This window comes from Lichenostomus cassidix, chromosome 19 (assembly GCF_008360975.1).
Source record: "Lichenostomus cassidix isolate B80296 chromosome 19, HeHo_3.0, whole genome shotgun sequence".
NCBI classification, from domain to species: domain Eukaryota; kingdom Metazoa; phylum Chordata; class Aves; order Passeriformes; family Meliphagidae; genus Lichenostomus; species Lichenostomus cassidix.
Genome location: NC_139499.1, coordinates 382,550 through 406,945, shown reverse-complemented (window position 1 = coordinate 406,945; position 24,396 = coordinate 382,550). Strand labels below are relative to the sequence as shown.

At 43.6% G+C, this 24,396-nt stretch overlaps 1 protein-coding gene across 3 annotated transcripts in view; it reads left to right on the top strand.

The window, feature by feature from the left end:
* CASTOR2 (cytosolic arginine sensor for mTORC1 subunit 2) overlaps positions 1-24,396 on the top strand; it is a 127,620-nt gene that overhangs the window by 24,961 nt on the left and 78,263 nt on the right. The window contains exon 1 of one of the 3 annotated variants that reach the window (XM_085078730.1): positions 14,326-14,486. The exons of the other annotated variants lie outside the window; for them this stretch is intronic. The gene's annotated coding sequence lies outside the window, so the exon portion shown is untranslated. Of the gene's footprint in view, positions 1-14,325; positions 14,487-24,396 lie in introns of those variants that run through there. 3 annotated transcript variants of the gene reach the window in all.

Here is a 24,396-nt window from a genome sequence, read left to right as displayed (position 1 = left end):
TGTCAGGGGCCAAATGGAAAGAATGTGATATAGTGGGCTGGTTGGAATTACTTGTCCAAGTGTGTAAGGTCAGTGCTGCACAATAGCCAGGCACAGTCAGAGAAAACACTGCTCAGAGACCTCTCATAGCTGACCAGCTGTTCTAGGAGTGGTGTTACCACAACTTCTGAATAGAAATAGCTGTCAAAGGAACAGTAGCATTTAATAAAGAGTGGTTAAGATGCAGAACACCAGCATGAGGTAGGTGTGGGCTGGACATTTCATTTTCAGCACCAACATACCCAAATAACCAAAATTCCCTTGAGGCTGTGCCCTGAGAAACAGGAAGACTGGTTTTAAAAAGTAAGAGTCTTTCTCTGCTTTGTATCCAGGCTTCCAGTTTAGATTTGTCTACAAGCAAGGCTAAACTTAGTTAGATAGTCAGTCAGTTTGGTCTTGCATAATCATGTTATTTGAGGTGGAGATTTGGAGAAAAGATACTTCCTTTGTTAACCATGTTGCAATGAGTGATAGTTCAGGATTATGCAGGAGACTGAGGGGAGGGGTTTGCTTCAAAGCTGCAGAATTTTACATTTGCTGAACCTCTCTAGTTTTGTGGAAATCACTCATCTGGATGTGATTCCATGCCTTTGCAGAAAAAAGTTCTTCCTTTTCTCAAGCTGCTTCCCACTGCTTTCTCCACTGATGTAAGATCTTGATGTAAACTATAGGTGTGAATATAGCTCTGAAGAAAACTGGTATAGGGGCTTTGGATACCAGAGAAGCATTGTTTGATTGACTTTGAATGTGTGACTTTAATACTATAGAGCTTTAAACTAAATATTCATAGCTGTATAAACAGTGGTCACAAGACTTATGTGACATCTGAATATCAATAGCTTTTATTTCTTGTCTCAAGCCAATTTTTGACAAAGTCTGGCATTTCCTGCATGGAAGACTGGAGGTATGTAGCTGTGTGGTATGGGATCAACATGGTGAGCAATACTTTGATTCAGTAACAAAAGGCATCTGTTGGAAACTCTTCCTGGAAGAACAATGGCAGACCCTGGTTGACAAGTAGAAGAAACTGAAACAGCAAGTAAATAAAGAGAGAAAGCAAGCTCCTTTTCTGCCTTTGGAATAGTTGTTTTTCAAGTTTTGAGCCTTTTGAGCCTGTGCAGTTAAAGAATTATAACTGCTCCTATCATTTTGGCTGTTGCTTGAATGTATAAATGGCTGGACACCCTTGGATTACAAAAGATATACAGTGCATGCCCTCAAAAGTAACTTCCATGAAATCCCTGTTTGAAGAGCTCCCAGGCTGAGCCTTGCACAAAACCTGTCAGCGTAGTCCAGAGGATGGCCCAGTGGTCACCTTCTGTAAGTGCCACATGCTGGGCTTGCTTCTCTGCTCTTTTGACCAGGATCTTGGCCAGCTAAGTGGACGCATGCATGTGTGATACATGTGCCGGTTTTTTTCAGGGCTGGTTTGGAGCTTCTGGGGGAACCACCTCAGTCCTGCAACACTTGTTTTCTGTTTCCTGACCTTGATCTTCACATTTCCATCTTCAGGAGGTTTCGTCCAGCAGTCACAGGAGGCTTTTCCTGCCTCAGCATAAGACAGGCCATAATTTGCATCCCTTTGTAGCAGTTACTGATCTTGCTGTGTTAGAGCACTGCAAAGCTTGTGTTGATTGGTGTTTGCTGGAGGAGTGTGGGCAGGAGGGAAAACAGAACCCAAGGGTCAGGGTGGTACTGAGGCCACATAAGCCGCATTGTTTGTCTTTATACTCGGAGGTGGGAGGAAGTTATGGGCCACTGTTGTGTGCCAGTAGTTTGGTCATTCATGAGGCTTCACTTCATGGCCAAGGATCACTTGACTGGAGCCCTGTGCCCAGCTGAGGCCCAGCATATCTCAGTGGCTGAGCGCAGGCAGGAGGGTTGGGTGATGCAGGCATTTTGTTTTGCAGTTGTTTTCCTTGTCACCAGCATTTATTTTAAAGTTACACTCGATCTTTGTGGTATTTTCTGCATAACATCCTGATTTGTTGGCCGGCCAGGACGTGCGGTATGAATCCTCTCCCTTGTACTTCGGGCTTGTTTTGGTTCCTGTTTCAGATGGGAAGCTCAAGACCCTGATCCAGTAGGAGTACAGGTGCCATGTTTTCCTTCTGAGAGGCCAGGCTGACCACAGTTTACCTATCAGAATGGCTCCCTGCCATGATTTCACACTCTGTAGGAGAGATTTAAAATCTATTTGAATTTCTGTTATTTGTGAACATATAAGCCAAACAGTACTTATTTCCCATATCCTGCACTATACAAACTTCATGTTGGCCTGTCTGAGGTAGCTCTGTGGTGATCCCAGGGACTAAAAGTCCTTATTCTTTGACATTGGATATTTAAAAAATAGGTACAGAGAGCAGCTCCCTTTTCTCAAAAATGAACAGTTGTGTACATGCCCTCTCAGCAGTCAGATCCTATGCAATGAAGCAGGGCTGCTTATTTAATTACTACAGTATATAGTCACCTTTCTATTTTGAGAAGTATGTCATTGTCTTGTAGAAGATGTTTCCAGATCATTTGCACTTTTGGGTGTTTTGGGGGTTGTTGGGGTTTTTTGTTTGGCTGGTTTCGTTTTGTTTGGTGGGGTTTTTGTGTGTCTTTCTGGTTTTGGGTTTTGATTTTTGTTGTACCAGATTGAAGTGTGATAAGAAACTTCAGACCTGACTTGGAAGAGATGGTCCCAACCCTAAAGTGCTTACACAGATCACTGAGACCTGTCTTAGTGTCTTGGATTGAAACACAGGTGTCTGCCAAGGAAGGTGGAACCCTCCCTTAGAATAGAGGATGTGACCCCCCCCTTCCCTCCGAATTATTATAACTTTGAAACCGAGGGCTCTCAGGCAAAGATATGGGAAAAGGAATAACAGTGCTTTACTGATATCTGTAACAAAGCAACGAAGCAACAACAGTAGCAACAACAAACAAAACCAGAAACCTGGTGGCAGCTTGCTCTGGGCTGCCAGACACCCTTCCCTTTGGTGCTATTACGTTCACCGCCAGCAGGGGCGCTGTTGGGCTCCCAGCTGGGCAGGGCAGGTGCAATGACTGCCTGTGCAGCTGCAGGTAGCGCTGTGGCGTGAGGTCAGGTTGACCTCACATGGTTGGTAATGGCGGCTAGGCTGGGCGGGAAGCAGTGTGCAGCCGGGAGCTTAGAGCAGCGAGCTGGAGCGGCAGAAATGGCTCACCCAGGCTAGCCAGCAAAGGTGGCAGGAAATCCGCAGTTGTGGCAGAAGCTGCAGTGTGTTCTGACCGGCGGGGACTGGGGCAGCAACAGTCGGGCCCCCTCCGCAGTAGCTGCAAAGCGCAGCCAGGGAGGCGCGCACTCCGGGCGGGGAAAAAGGTCGGAGGAAAAGGAAACAGTGCAGAGCCGGACTTTCTGCGGTCACAGCAAAAGGAAGGCAGCAGCTTCACTCTTCCCCCTCCGGTGCCCAGCAAGCAAGTGAAGTCCCAACGGCCAGATGCCTCCTCCCCTCACCACACCCGGCCTTATCCTTTGTCTCTTACAAAAGAGATAATGGTCCTTGAGTACCTGGTCGTTGGGGTTTCCTAGTAACAGACATGGAGAAAATTCCACCATCCCCCCCCCCCCCCAACCTTCAACAGTTTGCATGCAGTTTTGATGAGGAGATAAGGGTAATTTTGGAAGGTAGTTTCCATATTTCCCAAAAAGTGTATTTGGAATGTTTTTTTGATGTGGTATGCTGGTCTTGACTGGGATGCGATTAACTTTCTTCGTAGCAGCCAGTATAGGACTGTGTTTTGGATTTCTGCTGGAAGCGGTGATGATAACTCGGGATGTTTTCATTATCTCTGAGCAGTGTTTGCACAGAGCCAAGGCCTTTTCTGCTCTTCACCCCACTAGTGAGGAGGCTGGAGATGCACAGGGCGTTGGGGGGCACACAGCCGGGACAGCTGAGCCCAACTGACCCCAGGCCATCCCAGACGGTATGGTGTCATGCTCAGCATACAGAGCAGGGGGAAGAAGGGAGGGGTGGATAATCAGAGTGACAGCGTTTGTTTTTCCAAGTCGCCATTACACAGGATGGAAGTCTGCCGTCCTGAGGATATCCAAACATCTGCCTATGATGGGAAGTGGGAATGAATTCCCTGGTTTAGTTTGCTTTGCTTTGCTTTGCTTGTCCGTGCAGCTTTTGCTTTTACTATGAAACTGTCTTTGTATCAACCCATGAGTTTTGTCTTTCGCCCTTTGAGTTCTCTTCCCCATCCCTCTGTGGGGGGAGGAGGCAAGCGGCTGTGTGGGGCTGAGTTGCTGCCATAGGTTAAACCATGACACGTGGGTGGATATTGATGAAAAATTGTTAAACCTCAAGCTTGTTCTGAGTTTTCACTTGTTAGCTTATGCAAACAGGCCAGTTCAGACAGAGAAGTAAAATCATCATGTCTCTTTGCCTTGCTGAACTAAAATACAAAAAAAAGCTTAAAGAGCCTTTTCACGTGCAATAACTTCTTTATTGTTGATGTCTCAAATTAAGTCCCCAGTTTCTGACATAAGCACTGTTGACTTCCTGGGTTGGTTGGAAAAGCTCCACTTTGGGCCCAGGCATCTCTGTGGCTGCAGGCAGAGACGTGCACCTAGTGAGCTGGGGCAGGGAAGCTGCACTCTGCTCTTCTGTGACTTCCCCAGGGCTGTGTTTGCTCCTTCAGCAGCACAAGTTTGGAGTTGGAAAAAACTGCAGATGAGCAGCTAGCAATGATTAAACCCACAAAACTACAGAAAACACACTGCATGTGGGCTTCAGCAGATTAACTTCTGTTTTGTTCTTGCCTTAAAAGCAATACAGACAGTTTCCTATTGAGGCACTTCTCAGAGCATGTTGCATACAAAACTGTATCAAACAAATCTCTTGAGCGTTCTGCATTTTCTGTCACAGAACTCCGTTTTCAGCTTTCAGCAAGTTTTCTTGGTAGCTGGGATGAGAAGCAAGGTTAACACAGGAATGTCCTTCCCTGTCCTGTGGCCCAGTGATGTGATCACTCTGGACTTGCAGCATGAGCCACCTGGCTTCATCCCATTTCATGATCTTACATTTGGGGATAAAGGGGGGGACTTTACAAGCAGAAGGCCCTGAGAAGTTCCCCCAAGCATTGTTGCATCAGAAGCTGGGGGCAAGGTGCCTGGCTGCCATCCCTGCCTCGAGTGGCTCAAGTGTCTGCTGCCAGGTGATCTGGTCCAAGGGACTCAGGCTGCTGGGTCTGGGAATCAGTGTGTTCAGGCCTGTGATGCCTGTGCTGTTTTGTGGGTTTAGTTTTGGGGATGGGTGGAATTTGTTGGTTCTCTTTTTTCCACATTGTCAAACAGAAGACTTTTGACACCTTCAGACATTTCACAAAAAGACAGTTTTTACTCCATAAATTAAACCAACTCTCAAAAGTACTCTTTGCCAAGGAATTTGCTGCCTACTACAATGAATCCAGTTTCATAGACGGAATTTTCAAAGGGCTGAGATAGGTGTGAACCCTTACTGGTCAAATCTGCAGTCAGGCAGCCTGTCCTCCCTGTGCTCTGAAACTGGAGAACCAGTGGTGGGAAACTCTCCTTGTTAGGTAGTAGAGCTAATCAATTAATTAGCTGGGGATGTAATGCACCAAACAATCTCCTATGCCTGATGGATGCTTCAGTGTTAATTTATGTTCTCAAAATAACTGGACATAGATGCGCTCAGCACCATGGCCTAGATCTTGCTTTTGTTGAATTCAGTGGTAATAATTACGTTGGCTTTAGTGATCCAAGTGCATAATTCTTCAAGAAAAATGTATTTTGGCATCAAATTGTAGCAGTAAAAATGAAATTATTAAAAGCTGTCCAGAGCAGTGGACTTTACCTTCTTTCACAGGGGCACATTGGTGAAAAAAATGGAGTTCTGTTTTTATCTCCATAGAGCATTTCTGTTATCTGAATGCCAAGAAATGTGTAATTTGGTTTGGTTTTATTTTTTCTTTCTCATTCCTATGAATAACTTCTTATGTGTCTTCCTAGGAGATTTGGAACTAAAGCCTAGTCCTGGAAAATTTAAGCTGTATGTTGCTTTCTCTTTGAAAGCCTCATGAAGGAGACCAAAAGAAAAAAGCAGTTAAAAAAAAGTTGTGGCGATGGCTTATTCTACCACTCCTAATTTTAAATGAGGAAGACATACTACAAATTTCCTTCCACATTTTTCTTCCATTCTTTCTTTTGTTTTCTGGGTTTTTTTTTTCTTTGCTGTTCTCATAGCCAGCAGTTGATGTGCTGGACAGATCTTTATGAACTACCTGTTGGAGAACCACAGAGCTCACTGACAATCTGCAGTCAGGCTTTAGTAGGACACTGAATGCTATTCCTGCTATCTGGAGCAAGAATATGGTCCACCATCTCTGTCTTGTGGAGGGAGCTTGGAAGTGAAAGTTTGGGGGAGCTCTGGATCATATCAGTAATTCACCCACATTTTGTAAAAGGCAGTGGATTTGTTCTGTCATGCTCATGCAAGGAGCCAGGTATCTACTAAACATATTATATGTAAAGCTGGATAAGAGACAGGCCCTGGAGGATGGAAGAAATTTGAACTTTTCTGCTTTTGTCTTTTTCACTGAAATGCAAAATATTGATGATACATTTTACCAGTTTTTAACAATGAAAATAAGCTTTCTACAGTGAACTTTAGTTGTCTCCAGATGATTTTTTGATACTTATTTACAGGATAAAATGTGTAATCAAATAGCCAATTCAAATCTCCATTAGTATGTTTTAAAAATAAAGCACGATGTGGTATACACAGACTGACCTCACAAGCTTCAATTCTGTTTTCAGGGTTTAACCAAAACACTGAATTAGTTTTACCTTTGTGATACTGTGAGGATTATTTTTAATTAAGTGAAGAGTTTTAATATGCTCTAATTGGTTTTTCAGCAAATGTGTCTAACACTTGATAGAGAGGGGCTGGTTCTGGGAACAAGATGTACTGTCTTGCCTCATTTACCTGAGAGTTGGGTAAATACTCCTCGAGGATCAGGGAGGGAGAGATTATTAATGACTTATCTCCTATTGCAGCCACGTGCAAATCCCAGAATACTTGTGTGTGAACTTCAGGGAGGAGATGATGTGTACAGGTGAAATGCTCTGATCCTCAGTTGTGCTGTAGGAGCTGCTTATTCCCGCGGTAAACAGTGCAGAAAGCAGTGGCTGAATCTGAGCAGGTATGGTGGGTTCACCTTGGCTGATCTAAAGTAGCTGCTCTATCACTCCCCTTCCCAGCTGGACAGGGGAGAGAAAATAAGTTGTATTTGAGATAAGGCAGTTTAGTAAAGTGAAAGTTTGCGTGTGTGCAAGCAAAGAGTAAAAGTAGTTTTATTCCCTACTCTGCATCAGAAAGTGCTTTCTTGCCATTTCTGTGGAAGCAAGGCTTCAGCACACGTGGTGGTAGCTTAGAAAGACAAATGTCTTAAATAATAAATGCCCCCACTTCCTTCTCCTTTTCTTAGCTTTTATATCTGAGCTAATGTCATATAGTCTGGAACATCCCTTTGGTTAATTTGGGTCAGCTGGCCTGGTTGTGTCGCACCCCCCCCATCCCCCCCCCAGGATCTTGCCCAGCTGCAGCCCCTTTTTGGGGGGACTGTTGAGGAGACAGTGCTGATGCTGTGCCAGCACTGCTCAGCAGGAGCCAAAACACTGGTGTGTCATCAACACCTGTCCAGCTCCCAGTGCAAAGCACAGCACTGGGAGGACTGCTGTGGGAAAATGAACTCCATCGCAGCCAGACCTAATACAGCAAGTCATTAGCTCAACTCATTCTTACTCCCTGATGCACTCTCAGCCTACTTTTAAGGTTATACTGAAGCCGAAATGTACATTTCCCTGACAAAACATGCCATAAATAATAAACTATTTCTTCACTGAAACAAAACAAGAAATCCTGCACTGTTTAAAACAAGGCAGTGGATGAACTTAAGAGGGGTCAAAGCTACTCCAGAACAACCTGTACATAACTCTTCCTGCCAGGCCTGTGCAGTCTGGCATGGCCCATGGGGCAAGTATGGGCCATACAGTGACTGAGTTCCCTTCATGGGGTATGTTCCAATCTAAGGGGGTCAGACCAGAGAGCAGTGCTTGGTCCTTTCCTTACGAGGATACACATGACCCAGAGTGTGGTGAGGAAACCTAAGTTTTCTTAGCACAGTGCAGCTTTGGAGACTTCAAAAGGAGGATTCTTGGTTCTTCCCATAGGCTTGGTATTAGTGTAGAAGATGGGGTAAAACTGTCATGGTTTAGGAATGGTTATTTCCCAATTTAGTGCTCCGATACTCTTCAAACCATGCTGCCTCTCGTTCACCCCCTTCTCTTTCCCTGCAATGGAATGGAGAGGAGAGTTGGAGGCATGAAAGGCAAAGATCACAGGTTGAAATAAGAACAATTTACTGGAAACAGCAATGAGATAAGAAAACGAACAGTAACAGCAATAATGCTAGTGACAGAAGGTACAACAGAAGTGAATGCTTCACGTGGAATACCCTTGACAACAGACACTACCCAACAGATTAATCTGCCACAAGACTCCCTTCTCCTCCCATCACTGTCAATGACATGAGGTGGTATAGAATAACCCCGAGTGCAGGCCATGCCCCTCCTGGCTACTGCAGAAGTTAAACCTATTCTGGCCAGAACCATGACAAACTGTCTGAGGAGAGGCTTAATCCAAGGAGATTTGAAGGTGCTGGAAAAAGAAGGCTGCACAGGAACAGACAAAAGTGTGACAAAATCTGGGAAAATGAGACAAGTTCAATTAAACTTGCAGTTGACATGGTATTTCCTTCCCCTTCAGAGTAAGCATTAAGATTTGCAGAGAGCATGAAGGTCTGGGTCAGAGCTGAGTCATAGCCAGGCACTTTGGTACTGAAATCTACTCTTTCTTCATTACTTCCAAAAATCAGAGATGGCTTTAGGTTAATCCTACCCCTTCTTGCTGCAGGGTTTTCCTTTTCTTCATTCCTGCTTCCTGCTGGCTTTTAATCTGTCTCCAGGTCTGGTTGGCAGGAAGGTGTAGGGCTGGGATGTGACCGCTGTTCTTTCATCCCATGCATCTCAACAGACTGAGAGAGAACTGCTGAAATGTGGATGAGGTTTCCAAAATGGATGCCTTGAATTGTCTGGTTTATAAGCACCATTTCAGGGAAGGAGAAAAAGGGGATAAAGATCTATTTGTGATGAAGATTTTGCCATGTTGGTTTTCTCCTATTTTGCTTGTAAGTGGGAAGTTTACCCTTATTTGCTGAAGCTGCATTCAGGTGTGCTACTGAATTTGTTCCCTCTCCCTCCCCCTCCATGTCCATTAAAGAAATTTAAGCATAGTATACAACTAGGTGGTATCTTAAGTTTATGGTAAGCAGCTCCCAATAACTAAAAAAAAAAAAAAAGGCTAAAGAAAGCTTGTGTTGGTGATTTGTTTTGCAGGGCAGGGTAAAGAATAGGTGAGAGATGTTGATATTAATATTTCAAGAGTTAGGGTTAGAATTTGTGTTTATAGCTACCTAGTGCCACCTTGCTTGATAAAAACTGTGTAAGATTTCCAAGAATATCAGAAACCCAGGGTAATGCTGGGAGAGGGAAAGGAAGCCAGCTGCTTTTTTAAAGATCAGCTTGCGAGAAAACTTACTGTGCTATTGTATTTATTACCAGGGTCAGTGGGGTAGTGTGAAGTGTAAGCAGACAGATGTATCGCAGATGACAGCTGTAGTCTCTTTGGTATACAGACTAACTGACTGAGTGGCAGCTAGATAATTTTAAGAAGTGACCCCTTCCCTTTGCTATGGTATTATGTTCTCTGTCCCCCAGACCAAGCAGTCTAGAGCAGTTGTGCTTAATGCACTACCTTTCAAAGCAGTGTGCAGCTTTCTGATCTGCTGCACCACAGGGCCTGCAGACTGTGGAAGGGGAAAACTGGCTGTGTGCATTGAATCACAGAGTAGTTTATGGTGTTCCTGTCAGGGTGTATTAAAGTGCAACTTTTGGCAGTGCTGCAGTAAAAACAAATACTGTATTTGAGACATAATCACTGACTGTAGCAACATTACTTAAATGTGTAACAATGTATCTTTGGGGAGGGTTGTGGGAATTACATGGTTCATTCACTACACAGGTAGGAAAAAAAACTCCTTATGTGTCTCCTCTGTGGCTCAGTCGGAATTTATTTTCATAACTAACTAATTTTGTACCAAAAAGTAGCCATTTTCTCCCATTGTAACTTTAAATACTGATTTGGAGGTGGAAAGGCAGCATTGAGATCCCTGCGGCTGTGTTGTGCCAGTGATTTCTTGCAGAACAGGAGGCAGTCCCTGGCATAGTCTGGAGTGCAGCAGCCCCTCTGGCTCCCAGGAGCACTGAGGGATGGTGCCAGCCTCCACTGCTACTCTCTAAGATCTGTCCACCAGCAAAAAGTGAGACACTGCTAGCATTCCCTGGGATGGGAACTTGGGCTCCTGCTTTCTCTCTGTTATTTTAATTTTTACTTCTACAATAGTAGATGTACGTAGTGGAAACAAACCTGTAAGAGATTGGAGGTTTTTCTGTAGCCTTCCTGGATGGAGCAGCTGCCTTGGCACAAGGAACATGTCTGTACTGAATGGAGAAATGGTGGTGGCAACAGCTGGGCTTTGGCTTTGGGCTATAAACAAGGACCCACAAATAAGTTGTAAAGGGAGGGCTTGGGTTAGTCTTTGAGCTGAGGTGTAGGGTTTGATCCTGCCTGTAGGATTTGATGGGTTTGTTTGTCGGATTTGGACGGTTGGGACAGGGACGAGAGATCTCTGAAGTCAGGTCTTAGAGCATGGGGTTTATTGTGAAAGGGCGTGGGTGTAGGAGACCTGCTAGGGGCTGCCAGACGCAGCCCAAAGCAGGTCAGAGAAGCAAGAGAGAGAGAGAGTAGAAGAGGAGCAGAAAAGAGAGATAGAGAGAAAAAGAGAGCAGAGATCAAGATGCCGTTTGCTGTTTACAATACAATAAATCATCTTCTGTGTTGAATATTCTAATTTTCATTAACCAATCTAGAACAAGCTACAAATCCTACAACATTTACATAGAACCTATAAGAATCATCGCATTACCATACGGCGTTATATTTTAAACCCTAGAAACTGCTTTTTGGACCCTCTGCCAGGTTGGCAGGGTCTGCTCTGACCCTTGGACCTGTCTGCAAGCAAGCAGAGGGTATTGTTTCATCCAGAAGGGGATTACCTGCAGTCGGCCATACCATTGTTTTCTAGTTGTTACCAAACCTCAAAGCTTATCTTCATTTCAATCTCGCTTACAGTGTTCATATTCTCAGCATCTTTTGCCAGGTAATCATATTTATAAGGCTTTCCTATTTCATCTTCCCCAACACTGAGGCTTGGTTTCTGCAGTTCAGTTTCGGTATTGCCACAGCTGCTTGACAGGTTTCAAACCTTCTTGAAGCCAAGTAGTGGTATTTTTTTACCTTAATTTCTCTGTCTTCTTTCCCTATCTGCAAAGCAGGATAAATGTGTGTCTGTCTTTACCCTTTCCTGCTGAGTCTGCCTAGATAAGAAGATTGCTAGTGGTACAGTCATGGCTTTATATACACGTGGGACACTTCTCCCAGTTGGCCAGGTTGTGATCCTCCAGCCTTAGAGCACCACCAGCAAGCCAAGAAGGCAGCTGCCTTTGGGACAGGGTTCTTGCAGTGCTGCTGACATCCCTAGCTGGTTAGATTTATTTGTGTTTTCCCCTTCTTTCTAATTATGGTGATATTTATTGCTCAGCAGCTGTAGTCTGCTACAGTCTGTGAAGGAGAGTGGTGAGCACTGGCTGTGCAGCTGACACCCGCCTGGTGCCTTGGCTGTGTGTCAGCTAAGGCCTGTTGCCAGCTGGGGTAGAGCTGTGTGGCCTTTGCCTTCAGGTGACCAAAAGGCTGTTTGGAGTTACCCCCTAGATAACACCTTGAAAGTGAAAAAAAAAAAAAAAAAAAAAAAAAGTATTTACCTGATTTATGTGGCAGGAACTACCTGGCAAATGACTGAGAATTTGTGAGGAGGGCTTCCCTGAGGATTGGGATCTGCTGCAGTGAAAAGCCCTCCCCCAAAATGAATGCTTGGCCAGTTCTAGGTAGGTGATACTGTCCTGACTCCTGGTCTGAAATTGGCTATTGTGTGCCAGTGTGTTTCATAGTTTTCCCACTTCTGTTTTTGAGGAATTCTGGATGTGCTGGTTTCACAGGACCCTTCCTGCTAGGTGCCCAGTCTGGGAGAGCATCAGAAAATGGTCTTGGGAACTTTCTTTGTCCAGAGTCCTTCATCCTCCATCTTCTGAGACCCAGCTCCAGTGTGATACTGGCACTGAAAGAGCACTGGATTGAGTGATGAAATGGTCTTTTGGGCCTTAGGCTATAAATTTCAGAATTTGTTTAACAATTGATCACTCTTCCAATTCTGTAGTAAAGCCTGCTTTATTTTTTAAATAAAAAAAACCTGAGCCCCCCCCCCCCCCCCAAAAAAAAAGTCTCATTACTCTGTTTCCAGAGGTCACTGTCCTAATTCAGGAGCTCTTGAATTTACTTGATAGCTGCTTCCCATTTCCAGTGGTGGGAGCACAGCATCATGCTAGGAGCATTGCACTCTCTGTGGAGCAGATACAGGAGTGAAGGGGTAGGATGTTTGAGTTGAGCTCAGATGTGGCATCTGGAATAATGATAAACCTGACTGTAATCTGGTCTCTGGAAGTAGGTTTTATGCCTGTTTTCATGTGTTAAGATGAAAGTGATGAAGTTAAGGACAATTTACTGTTTGCTTCAGGGAGATGTGAAGATCTGTTTGTAAAATGTGTTTGCAGACAGTGCATGTCCTGAATTGCTGAGTGTCAGGAAGTGATGGGAAACGGGCTGGTGAAAGGCCTGGTGCATGCTGCAGTGCTGTTGGGGAAGGAGGGGGGCGAGGTGTCAGCATTTGGAGCCCCATTTTTCCCTGGCAGCAATAGACACAAATTATTCCCTGCTCTGGTGATTGCAGGCTGTTTGCCAGCATAAAGCTTTGAACTGAAATCTTTGGGCTGGCCTGCAGTAATTGGTTGGGTTTTAATTTCTTTCCTTTTTTAAAACAGTACTTCAGATGGTGCAGCTTTGCCATGGGGTTATAATTACATAAGCCATAGAAATGTACTTCAATGACCAGTCAAATGACTTCGTTTTTTCCTTTAGTTTAAGCTTGCCATTTATTAAGTTGTTGAAGGAATATAATTTAAATTCATCGGGGAGTTTAATTTCATCAAGCTCTCTATAGCTGCATGCTTTTGCTGTGTCTATGTGCATTTGGGTTGCCTGTAAATGGCTCATTCACTTTCATAAAGGAATTAGCACGACAGTGCAGCTGTGTAAAGAGCCAGCCCCCGATCCCCACCCCATGTTGCTCAGCATGCCCAAGTATTGACATAAACGTGCAGAAGTGGCTTCTAAGTATTTCAGTTGATAGAAAATTTTGTATTTGTGTTAATTTTACTGCAGTCCTTTATTCTACTTCTGAGCATAAAGAGGTACCTGAGGTCTAATGTATTCTAGAACGTTTTATTGACTGCTCAGGGGATGCTCCTGTCACCGGACTGTTTCTGGCTACTGTCCTTCAGCCCTCTCAGGCTCTATGGTCAGCAAGAAACGCACTTGCTTTTTCTCACTTTAGGACTTTTCAGCTCTGTATTGCACAGTTCCCAAATGGGAGGCTTGCCTGCTGGTTCAGTAAGTGTCAGCTTGATCTGGGGTTTGCCCCCAGCTTGGTGTGGAGGGCTTAGCCCAAATGCAGTGCTTTGCACTGCAGAGAGTTTTCTGCAAGCAGTGCTTTTTCCCCTGCTACATCCCCCTTTCCTGTGCCACCCTTCTGTGGCACACACAGGCAAGGTTTCTTGTCTCTGTGTGCCATAAGACCCTACACTGTGTCCCCCTGTCAGCCCCTGTGATTTACCTTTCTTCATACATGTAAGTTGTGAGGCCCAATGAGGCTTTCTTGCACTCCGAAACTCCGAGGGAGGAGCCAGGGGACTTGCACTTCTTTAGATGTGGCAGGCCTCCTCCTCTGGGATTTCTATAACCAGCAAATCCGGGGAGGAGTTAAAGCATTGCTTGTCTGATCTGAAGACATGAACTAGCAGGAACCTTCTCCACCAGCTCCTGCTCTGCTGAAAATACTGTCTCGACATTACAGCCTGAATGGAGATCTGCCATCTGTCATTGTGTGGCTGTCCCGGATTTTAGGTGTGGTGGCTCTGGTGCTGTCCAGGACTTCGGTGTACTCGTACTGCACACTGCCTTATCTACCGCCGCTCAGTGTGTGCTCACCGCTATCCCCATGGAAACGCAGCCACTCTTTTTTCTGTGCATGACAGTGCCTAACCTGGATTTACATGCTTTTGGCAGGCTTGTTCCTTAAACCAGTGACTTTGACTGGGAAAGGTGAGCATTTGGGGAAGGACCTGGTTACGGAAATCTGGGCTCTTGCTTTAATTCTTTCACTAATGGGCTTCAGGTACTCAGTCTTTACTCTGGCCCCTTGCAAGTGGGGAGGGCAGAATGATGAACACTGTCAGCAGGTTCAGTTCTGCTCCACAGTCTGAGTTACAGGCTTGGGGGAAGGGTTACTGTGTTACCATGTGAGGGTTTTTGCATAAGTTGGACTTGTGAGTGATTTTAAGAATTATTCTCTGGTTTGACTGAATTGGTCCTCACTGCTTTCCTCGTTGTCTGGCATCTCCACGATTCCTCACTTGAAAAAACCAGGCTGACAGGGACTGTTAACATGGGCTGAGTCCAGCAGGACATATATGCTTCTCTGCAGTGTGGTCTCTCTGCCTTTTCTTTTAATTAAACTTCAGCATCTTCTGATTGTTTTCTAGTGATGGTGCTCCACTTTGTTAAACCCATCCTTGAAAAGGCTCAGCCTGTTCAGTTTGCACCAGAGCTTCTGTGTTTTTTGGCAGTATCATAATGCCAGTCCTTCTCAAACTTTTTTTCTGAGGCAGATATGAAAGGGAGCTCACAGAGCAGAGAAAGATCACACAAGAAAACCTAGAATAATAATGCAGGCAGCTTTCAATTCTTAATTTTGGTCTGTAAAGCATCTTCAGTCTTGTAAGGGTAAGTGCATCAAGGGCAGTTCAGAGAATAAGGTATTTCAGTTCTGATGATCATATAAACACATTATATTTCAGAATTGGGGATGCTACAGACTTCCCAAATTCTTGTCACCTCAAAAGATCCAGCTGCTGTGTGTCTGCTGTAGCTGCAACTACAGAGTAACGTGGATTTGAGGAATGAGTTTTGTTTGAGGCTACCGCTTTAAGAGCACCAGCAAAACTGTCTTCTGGGTCTGTGCAGAGCAGAGAGGAATTGGGGGGGCGGGGGGTATGCAATACCTTGAAGTTTTCTGCTTGCTTAGTAACTGTGGCTTGTTTTCTACATTTGCAATGTAGGAAAAAACGGAATTAAATACTCAGAGATGGTTGGGCGTGGAGGGAAGGGCTTGTTAAGCAGCCTTTTCCTCTGTAATTTTCCTCTGTTGCACCGTTTAGAATAATGCTACAGCTAAACCATGCTTATGATGAGCCCTGGGAGGCCAGGAACATGAGCACAGTGAATTTGTTCCTCTGTTCCATTCTGTGCATGGGCTTATTTGGGAACACTGATAACCAGGGGGATCCCTGGTTACCCGTGGCTGGGTTGCAATGGCATTGTGCTGTGTGGCTTTATCTACCTGAATGTTTGAAATCAGGAATAAAATTCTAACATGTGAATGTTCAAATTACCACTGAGTTAGCGCTGAAACAGTAAGTAGGTTGTTCTCTACAGAGGTGCAGAGCCATTGCAGCTTCAGCTGCTGGCAGCAGGAATTAGCTGTAGCTCAGTACTTTGGAAGGTGCTGAAGGACTTCCAAGCAAATGTAGATAACTGCCTCTAGGCAGTGAAGTCGAAAATAGTGGCCTGAATTTGCATGGCAAAGGAATGTAAATAAATAGCAAGAAATTAAGCAGGACAGAGGGAGGAAGAAGTTCATGAGGGCCATAAATGTTATGGGAAATTAACTCTATCTTCATAGCTGTTCTTAGAGTAGCATATAAGCCGGTGTAAACTCACAGTGGTGTTAAATCACTCGTGGCGATTTGATGCTTGGGAGTTGAGTGTGGCTGGCTGGTAGCTTGGTATTGCATTGATCTTACTTGACGGGATTGTTCCAATCCAGTGAATCACAAGCTTTTGCTTCTGGTTTATCCCCATGTCCCAGTTCTGACCAGGACAGGGTTAATTTTTGCAGTAGCCAGGAGAGGGTATAGCCAGCATTTGGAGTTTATTCTAATACCACCTCACCATTTAAGGGGAGGTGGAAGGGGCCCTTGGGGACCTGGCAGTAGTCAGGGATTGCTGGGCTCTGTGTGGTGACCAAATCACAGGTGAAGCAGTCACCTCCCTTATACCTTGTTATTAATACTGTTGCTGTTACTGTTCATTTCCTTACTTCACTACTGTTTTCAGTAAATTTTTATCTTAGCTGCTGATATTTTACCTTTTGTGTCTCTAATTCTCCTTTCCAGCCGCCTGTAGGCTTCAGGGGGCAGTGTGAGCAAGCAGTGCATGGTTTGGAGTGTTTCAGTGGGAACACTAAATTGGGGAATACCATTCCTAAACTACAACACCCCACCTCTACAATGGCCTAATACTCTTCTCATTTAAGTTGGTGACAAAAGTCTTGTTCTCTATGTGCGCAGTAAAGTTACTGAGAATGTATCCTTTGTATCCTTTCTTACCTTTGTGTTATCCTGCAAGAACTGTTCTGATTGAGTTTGCTGTAGGGAACATGGAGATACTGCCAACTTTTGGTCCCTTGTGTCAGAGAGGACTTTGCCTGTTGAATTCACCCAGAGCACAGATCTGCAGAAAACATGTTGTTAACCAGAAGTGAGGCAGTTCTGGTCTTTCAGGACAGTGAATCTTTCTCACTGTAAAAAGTAATAGGGATTTTTACCTGGAGACTGCCTTGATTCTGCCCTGCTGGGACTGTCATGCCAGCTTGCTCATATATTGTCAAATAAGAGCAAGATGGAGCTAGCAGGAAACCTGGAGAGCACTGCCTGCACCTGGCATATCTCAAGGAGAAAAAGTGTATAGGTGAATACTTGATAATATAATAGGCTTTACTCTGAAGCAGCAGTATCCTCAGTATCCACAATATATGCCTTATTTTCCTCCTCTTTTGAAAGCTGAGATGTGGACAATTGGATGTATTGGGAGCACAAGATAATTATTCTTAGTGTGAAGGCTGTCTGGCACTATGCTGAGGTACAATTGAGCATTATAATTTCTGTTTAAAAATGCAATAGTTAAATTTTAAAGCCATTGCTGAATATACTTGTAAATGCCTACTGCATCTACTGCCATTTTCTCTTCTCCCCTTCTTGTTTGGTTTTGGTTTTGGTTTTTTTTTTGCCCATTGCTCTGCTTTTTGCACACAAGTGCTTAATTCTCTCTGCAGGATTCAGCAGATTTTCAGCACATATAGCTGTGAGTCAGCCTGCACATCAATCTTCTCTTTCCTAGGGAAGTACTTCAGCTCATGTTGATCTGTTCCTTCCATCAACAGAGTCACCCTCTTCACAGGCCTCCAGGTCATTTAAAAGAATGAAATATCTTCAAGTACCTTTGTGACTAGCACAGGTCTTTCTCGTGAGAACATTTTGCTGTGTTTTATAAACAAAGATAAAGTTTGGATGTTTTTGCAAACAGGGTCTCAAGATTTGGGCAGTTCAGGCCTGGCCAATTAGGCCTAGGGGGAGGTTTTTGACTGACCAATCTGGGTGACCTGTGAAAAGTCTATATATATGGAAATCAAAATAATAAAGTTTCCTTTTCCTTCTTGCCACTGAGAACTGGGTTCTTTACTCTGCTAGCTGCTCAACAGTGACATACCTTTCCAAAATCTTCACTGCTAATTGAATATTCCCTCAAGGAATTATTTGGTAAATTATAAAAGCAGTGCTGTGGACGTGGAAATGCTCATGGGTGGTCAAGCACAGAAATGGGTTGGTTGTTCTGTGGGGACATATTAGCATTTGCTCTCTCGCCTCCTTGCTCTTTGGTGTGAGATAAGAATTAGGGCTGTTGAACCAGACTTGCTTCTGGTTGAATATAAGCAAGAAGCAATTTTCTCCACATAGAAACAGAAATTGGCATCCTGGTTTTGAGTTGTGGAGTAATGCTTCAGAACACTTTTCCACGCCTGTGAAGTCTAGCTGAGCTGCATCATTTAAAAGGGGCTTTTTTTCTTTTTTTAAATGGCATGTAATTACATAGAAACTTCATCTGCTTTTAGATACATCAGCATCAAGGCAGTCATTTGATAATCAGAAATCCATAGAAATCTGATAGCATGGCACAACAGCAAATTGCTGCTGTTAGCTGGAAGTGTAGTGGGGAGCGTTGCTTTCACTGCTGCTCCTTTACTTCTGTGCCAGCAATTTCTGAGTTGTTGGGGTGGGACAGAAGCTGTCTGAACACACGAGGGACAATAAAATGCCAGCAGTCTCTCTGATTAAGTAGATGTCTTTTATACTTTGTTCTTGTTTAATAATACACCAAGGCTATGCTTCTCTTGCTTCTTCTCAGTGTGTTGAAATTGTTTCATGCCTAAAATATGACCCTTTATGTGTAATCTTGCCTTTGTGTTTGTAACAGGAGTTAAGCTGGTGACAGTATTTGGTCCAAACTGTGGGCTTCTGACCTATGTCTCACCTTTTATTTCTTTTTCTAGCAGCTGAGGCAACTGATATTATTTAAGTTGGTAATAATATCTGAAGCATGCCTGGAAATACCTGATAAGTGGCTTCATTCTTTTGATAAAAGAGTGAGGCAGAGAAAAGCAAAGTTTAGTGTAAAGTTTATTAAATGGCAGAGCACGTTTAATCTTCCCAGCCCACAAATTGAAGCCAGAATCCAGCATTTGTAATCAACAGTGTCCCCACAGCACCATTAAAAACTGATTTGTCTTTGCCACAGCAGATTATTTTTTTCTTTCTCAGATGGACATAATGGGTTGTTTATTCTTTCTCCTTGGACAGCTGAATAATATGTGCACAAATCCACCTACCTTTGTGCTTCAAAATCATGGAAATCAGCAAGTTGCACAACTACTCTTTTTGACAGTATAGTAGCATGCTGTAAGTGCTCATATTCATTTATATGCATTGGCAACTGCTTGTGTTTGAAATTAAGTATTCTACAGCTTCCAGTTTGACAGATAAAGAAGTTGCATCTTGAGGGACAGTTATGCGAATACTTAGAGTGTATACTTGAGCTCTCATATGCCCACTGTTGAACACTTCTCTCCTTATCACTTTCCCCATGCCTTGGCACTTCAGTGGACTTAATTTTGTTGAACTTTAGGGATGATTGCAAACTTCATGAGAGCTGAATTAAAGTCTTTAATAGATAGGTTGTCATAAACTACTACCTGAGTTGTAGAAGTAGCAGCAGAGCCAATAATGTATTATCCCAAATTGCATGTATTTTATATTTTCTGGCTTTTCTCCATTATTTTGGTGCTTTGCCACTTCTATTTGTGATATCATCAATTGTCATATGAAAAATAAAATGAATTAGCTTGTTTACTGATGCTGGGTGAAAGACTTGCCTGTGAATTTACAGTGCTTCACCACACCTGGTAAGCTCAGAGGTACCCGAGATACTGATGTGGTTTTTTTCTACTTGGATTTTTCACTGGGAAAAAATGTATTGAAGACAGCAGACATCCCAAAATACTGCATTGAATGCTTGTTGAAGCCATAAGCTGCATCTAGGAGCACCAAGTCCCAGTGCTTCCACTTCCATTAGATTTCTTCTGTTACTTGTGGGTAAAGATCCAGGCTCATCCTGGCAGTTTGAACAACCATGAGCACCTACATACACACTTTTACTCCTGTGGCTGTTTCAGGTTTCACTCCAGCTTTCATGGACATGTTGTTTTTATCTAGACAGAAACTGAAGGTGGTAATTTGTGTGTTCCTGTACTTGCGAGAAAAAAGCCTCTCCAGTCATAGACATAAAGCCGGAGAGGGGTGCAGGAGCAAGTGCTGCATTCTTATTTTGTGAGGGTGTTTTCTTGGAGTAGAGGAGACAACATTTTCCCAAGGGAACAAGGCTGCCTGTCACATTTACCTCTTGAGAACAAGAACTCTCTCACACTCTAAAGCAACTTAAAATGGAAGAATACCTTTTTTGACTTTTTTTTCTTCACTAAAGCCACAGGACTTTGTTCCAGAGAACTCAGCACCTGTATGTGCGATTGCTTTCCCATGCTTGAGGTTCTGCTTTGTATGTAAATTTTGGGCATGATGTCAAAATCTGTAGGTGCATAGGACTAAGATCAGTCAGGACAATGTCTCCTTTTGGACCTCAAAACCCATCTTTGGAGGACTAGCATTGGTGAAACTGCTATGAGACTCTATTTGTCTCTGAGGTACGCAGTTTAAGATAAAGCTACCTGAAGTGAAATCTGAAATAAATCTGCATTGTTGCATCAGGTGGTAAAAGAGAATGCTGGCTTGTGTTGGCAAAGCAAATTAGTCTTGTAGCACCTGTGTGATCCAAGGGGTGAAGCATGTCCCTTTCTAAGCAAAAATGTTTTATCTTCTTCCTTTGAGGTCCTTTGGCTCTGATGTCTCCTTTTATTGTGGAGGTTTCCTATACAAATACCTTAGAAAAGAGTCTTTGTATGCTGTAAGCTGTGTAAGTTCTGTCCTCTCCAAAGTCAGCAGAGTAACAGGATAAACCAGTGAGACTGATTTGGCTGATTCCTCATGATCAATTGTACATGTGATTCCTAAAGGCTTGAGTTTGCAATACTGCCCGTAAGCAGTGCAGAGAGTGCACTTTTTTTGGAATCTGGGTTTTACTAAATGGCTGATTGGATACAAAGGTTGGAAGACTAGTAAAAGCATGAAAGTTCTAAATCTTGCATTAGTTTGGCTGATCTGTGTAGTGGTGCAGATGTGAATTTACATAGAAGGTTGTAAATGGTGTTTATCTAAGACAGAAGTAAATTCTTTTCTTGGGAAGATGAGTGAAATTTTCCTTACCCGTCTTACCTGCAATGGAGTGGGACAGCTTATGATGAACATGGGTGCTGAGGGAAAACTAACAATACTAGATTCAGTCATGTCTTTAATAAATTAAAAAATAAAACTGTTAGTCAGCTTCATAACTTATATTTAGCAGGTCTATTTAGTCCATCTTCAAGGTATCTGAAACTGATGCAGAGGAATGAATATGAAACTATAGCACAAATTAGTGCAGGATGACATTGTTCCATGTGTAACATAAAAGTGTTTGGCACCATGAGCTTGTTTTGATCTCACTTGTGTCTTCTGCCTCCCACCAGCTTGGGAAAGAGCTGGAGCTGTGAGATTAACTCAACATGAGTGATCTGTGGTTTTCTGAGAGTTTATCAAATGTATTTGACTTTCAGGAAAGCAAGGATTGCTTAGATGAAGTTTCCCTCACCTACTGCCTACTGCCTCTCTGCTCACTGCTCAGTGATTCACTGGGTCTAGAAATTATAACAGCTCCAGTGAAGTCCCTTCTCATCTTACCGGGGAAGAGATCCCATGGTACAATAGTACCTTGGATGGAAAGCAGAATTCCTCACACTTACATAGAAGACATGGCACCCAGGTACGAAGGAGCTCAGTTCATTTTGGGTACCCATATGGGTTTTCAGAGGTACTGAAGTGCCTGACTCCTTTTCTGTTTTTCTTGAAGTGGGGGGTGCTTTGGAAACCTCACAGTAATCAACCCTGCCTACCTTTGAAAGTCTGGCTGCTGAATTTTTGTGTAGAAGTTGTCTGGCTGGCAAGTAATGGTGAAAGAGTCCTGCCGTCAGTTAGGCAGAAGCAGCAGCTCTAAGTTGATTTTCCCCTTACGTCAATGACTAAGATGCACCATCCTCCAGTCTGATTTCTGGGAGGTTCTCCTCAACCCTTGTTTGCTTGTTGCCTTACAGGTAATACAAAATGCTGAAACGTGAAATTAGTTCATCTGTGTCAGGACTAACAGATGGCCATTTCCAAGGAGAAGTAACTGAGCATTCTGTACAGGTTTTACAGTGTGGTGAAAATCCAGGTTAACAGAAACAGCCAAAAGAGAAGGCTGAATTATATCGGATTCCTGAGTCATCAGCTATTGATGCAGAAGATCCTGCTACGCTTTTGTGGTGATGCTGCTAAGTTGCATTTCCAGCCCTCTGGGCAAAGACATCAAAGGATAGTGAAGATAAAACCAGACCACTGTTGACTTTGAGAAAAATGTTCTATTTATACAGGCAAATGTTGAAATAACTAAAAACTTTATGACTGCTTTAATGAAAGTTTGCCAGTCCTCAACCTTCAAAAGCTCATTTTCTTGAGTTGGCTTGCTTTCTTTCCTCCAAAATCATAGGGCTGGCTTTGAGTGCCCCTGCTTCTTAGCAGAGGAAAGCTCCTTCCAGAATGAATGAGGAGCTCTGGGAGCAAAGCAAGGCCTGCTGAGACCTGGCAGGGCAGGACGGTTGGCTGAGCCCTGACCTTTGCCAGGGATGCCCCCCAGTCATGGCAGTCTCTTTCTCATATGGACATGCAGGCTGCTGATATATGGGCTGCTGTGTTTCGGTCAGGTCTGATTTCCATCTAGGGTGGTCCCCAACTCATGCTCTGGAACATCTCTCTCCCACCAATACAGCTGTCCATGTGCTCTTCCCTTGGCTGGTGATACTCACTACTGGGTTTTCCATCCTCTTCAGGCAAATAATATAAAGAAACACCACAGCTTTATGTGGGATTTATAAACCAGGCAGGATTCTGGCTCACAGAGGCTTCATAGACTGCACTTCTCTGTTGAAAATGAGTAACCAAACTAGTAAAGCTGGTTTCCTCTTGCTTTTTCTTGCAGTGAGACTCTCTGGACTCTAGCATGGTGTGAGCTCTGAGGTTTCCTGTGGTTAAGACATGCCTCTTGTGGATTCTTTGCTATCTAATAAGGTTTGTGCTCACATGATGGCCTTTTCCCCATAGCTGTAGCAGACAGGCTTTCCTCTTATATCTAGCACCCATTTTAGTGAACCTTGTTTGAATTGAGTACCATTGAAATCTGCAACTCTGACATTTAACAGAAATTAGACAATAGACCAAAAACTTCGATGGAAGGAACAAGTGGCATAGTGTGTTTGCATTAAAACTGCCTTTCACTTTAAAACTAGGCCCAAAATAGCAGATCTCTTAGCACTTCTTTCTCAAATCTTCCTTGCCCAGTCTTTGCAAGAGAGTGTTCATTTCTTCCCTGCTTCATTTGTTGCTGAGCAATTAAATAGCATAAAAACTGAGTAGTCTTCTCATCTTAATAATATCTTAGTTCCTTCAGTAGGTCACTGCTCCTCTTCCATGCCAGACAGCTTCAGTGATTCATGACTTGGTCCACCTGCCTGCAAGCAGCTCCCTGGCTCAGAGCCAGTTTGCCACTCTCAGCAGCTGCCACATCACTGGAGGAAGACCTTGGTGTGTGACCCTGGATCATGCTTCAGTTGCTAGAGTACACTGACAATATCTCCAAATGCCTTCTGGGCATCTGAACCCTCTATTGAGGTTAAACAGGGGAATATAGTTACAGGGAAGACAGAAATTAAAAATTCACATTCCCAAAACAATTCACATTGTTGTGCCAGATCAGCAGGAGACAGCAGTGCATAGACATTCCTATCACTCTTGTCGCTGCTCCACCATGGACCAGACTCTTGACCCCACGCTCATAGGGAGCAGCACCTAAATCCATGGGTGAAATTGCAGTTTATGGTGCAAAAGGCTCTTTGGGCAATTTGACGTGATAGGGTTTAACTGCTTTGTACGCCGGAGGATCATTCTGCTACTCATGGAACTGCTTCTTCTAGCAGTGGAGTAAAAAGGCAAAGAACTTGCTGGCAAACAAATGAACGGTAACTTCTCTCTCTTGAATTTATTCAGTTCTTTGAGGTGTAACTGTATATAACTTGATGGTGAGAGAAACCAGCCATTCTGCATTAGGAAGCTTGGTTGATGTCTACAGCAGGCCTGTATGAAGCTCTGTGTAAGTGGTTTTAGAAACAACTTAAAAGGGAAAATACGATGTGGTTTAACACAGAAGCACTTCATTATGTTTTATGTTACTGCTGAGGGAAAATTTAATTGTATATGATATGTGAAAATAAGTTACTTTATCCCCCCAAAACACCCCAGGGGTGACAGTCATCACTGCTATGCTACTGTGACTTGTACCACACCTGAATTTTAATCTTTGTATTGTTATGTTCCAATTT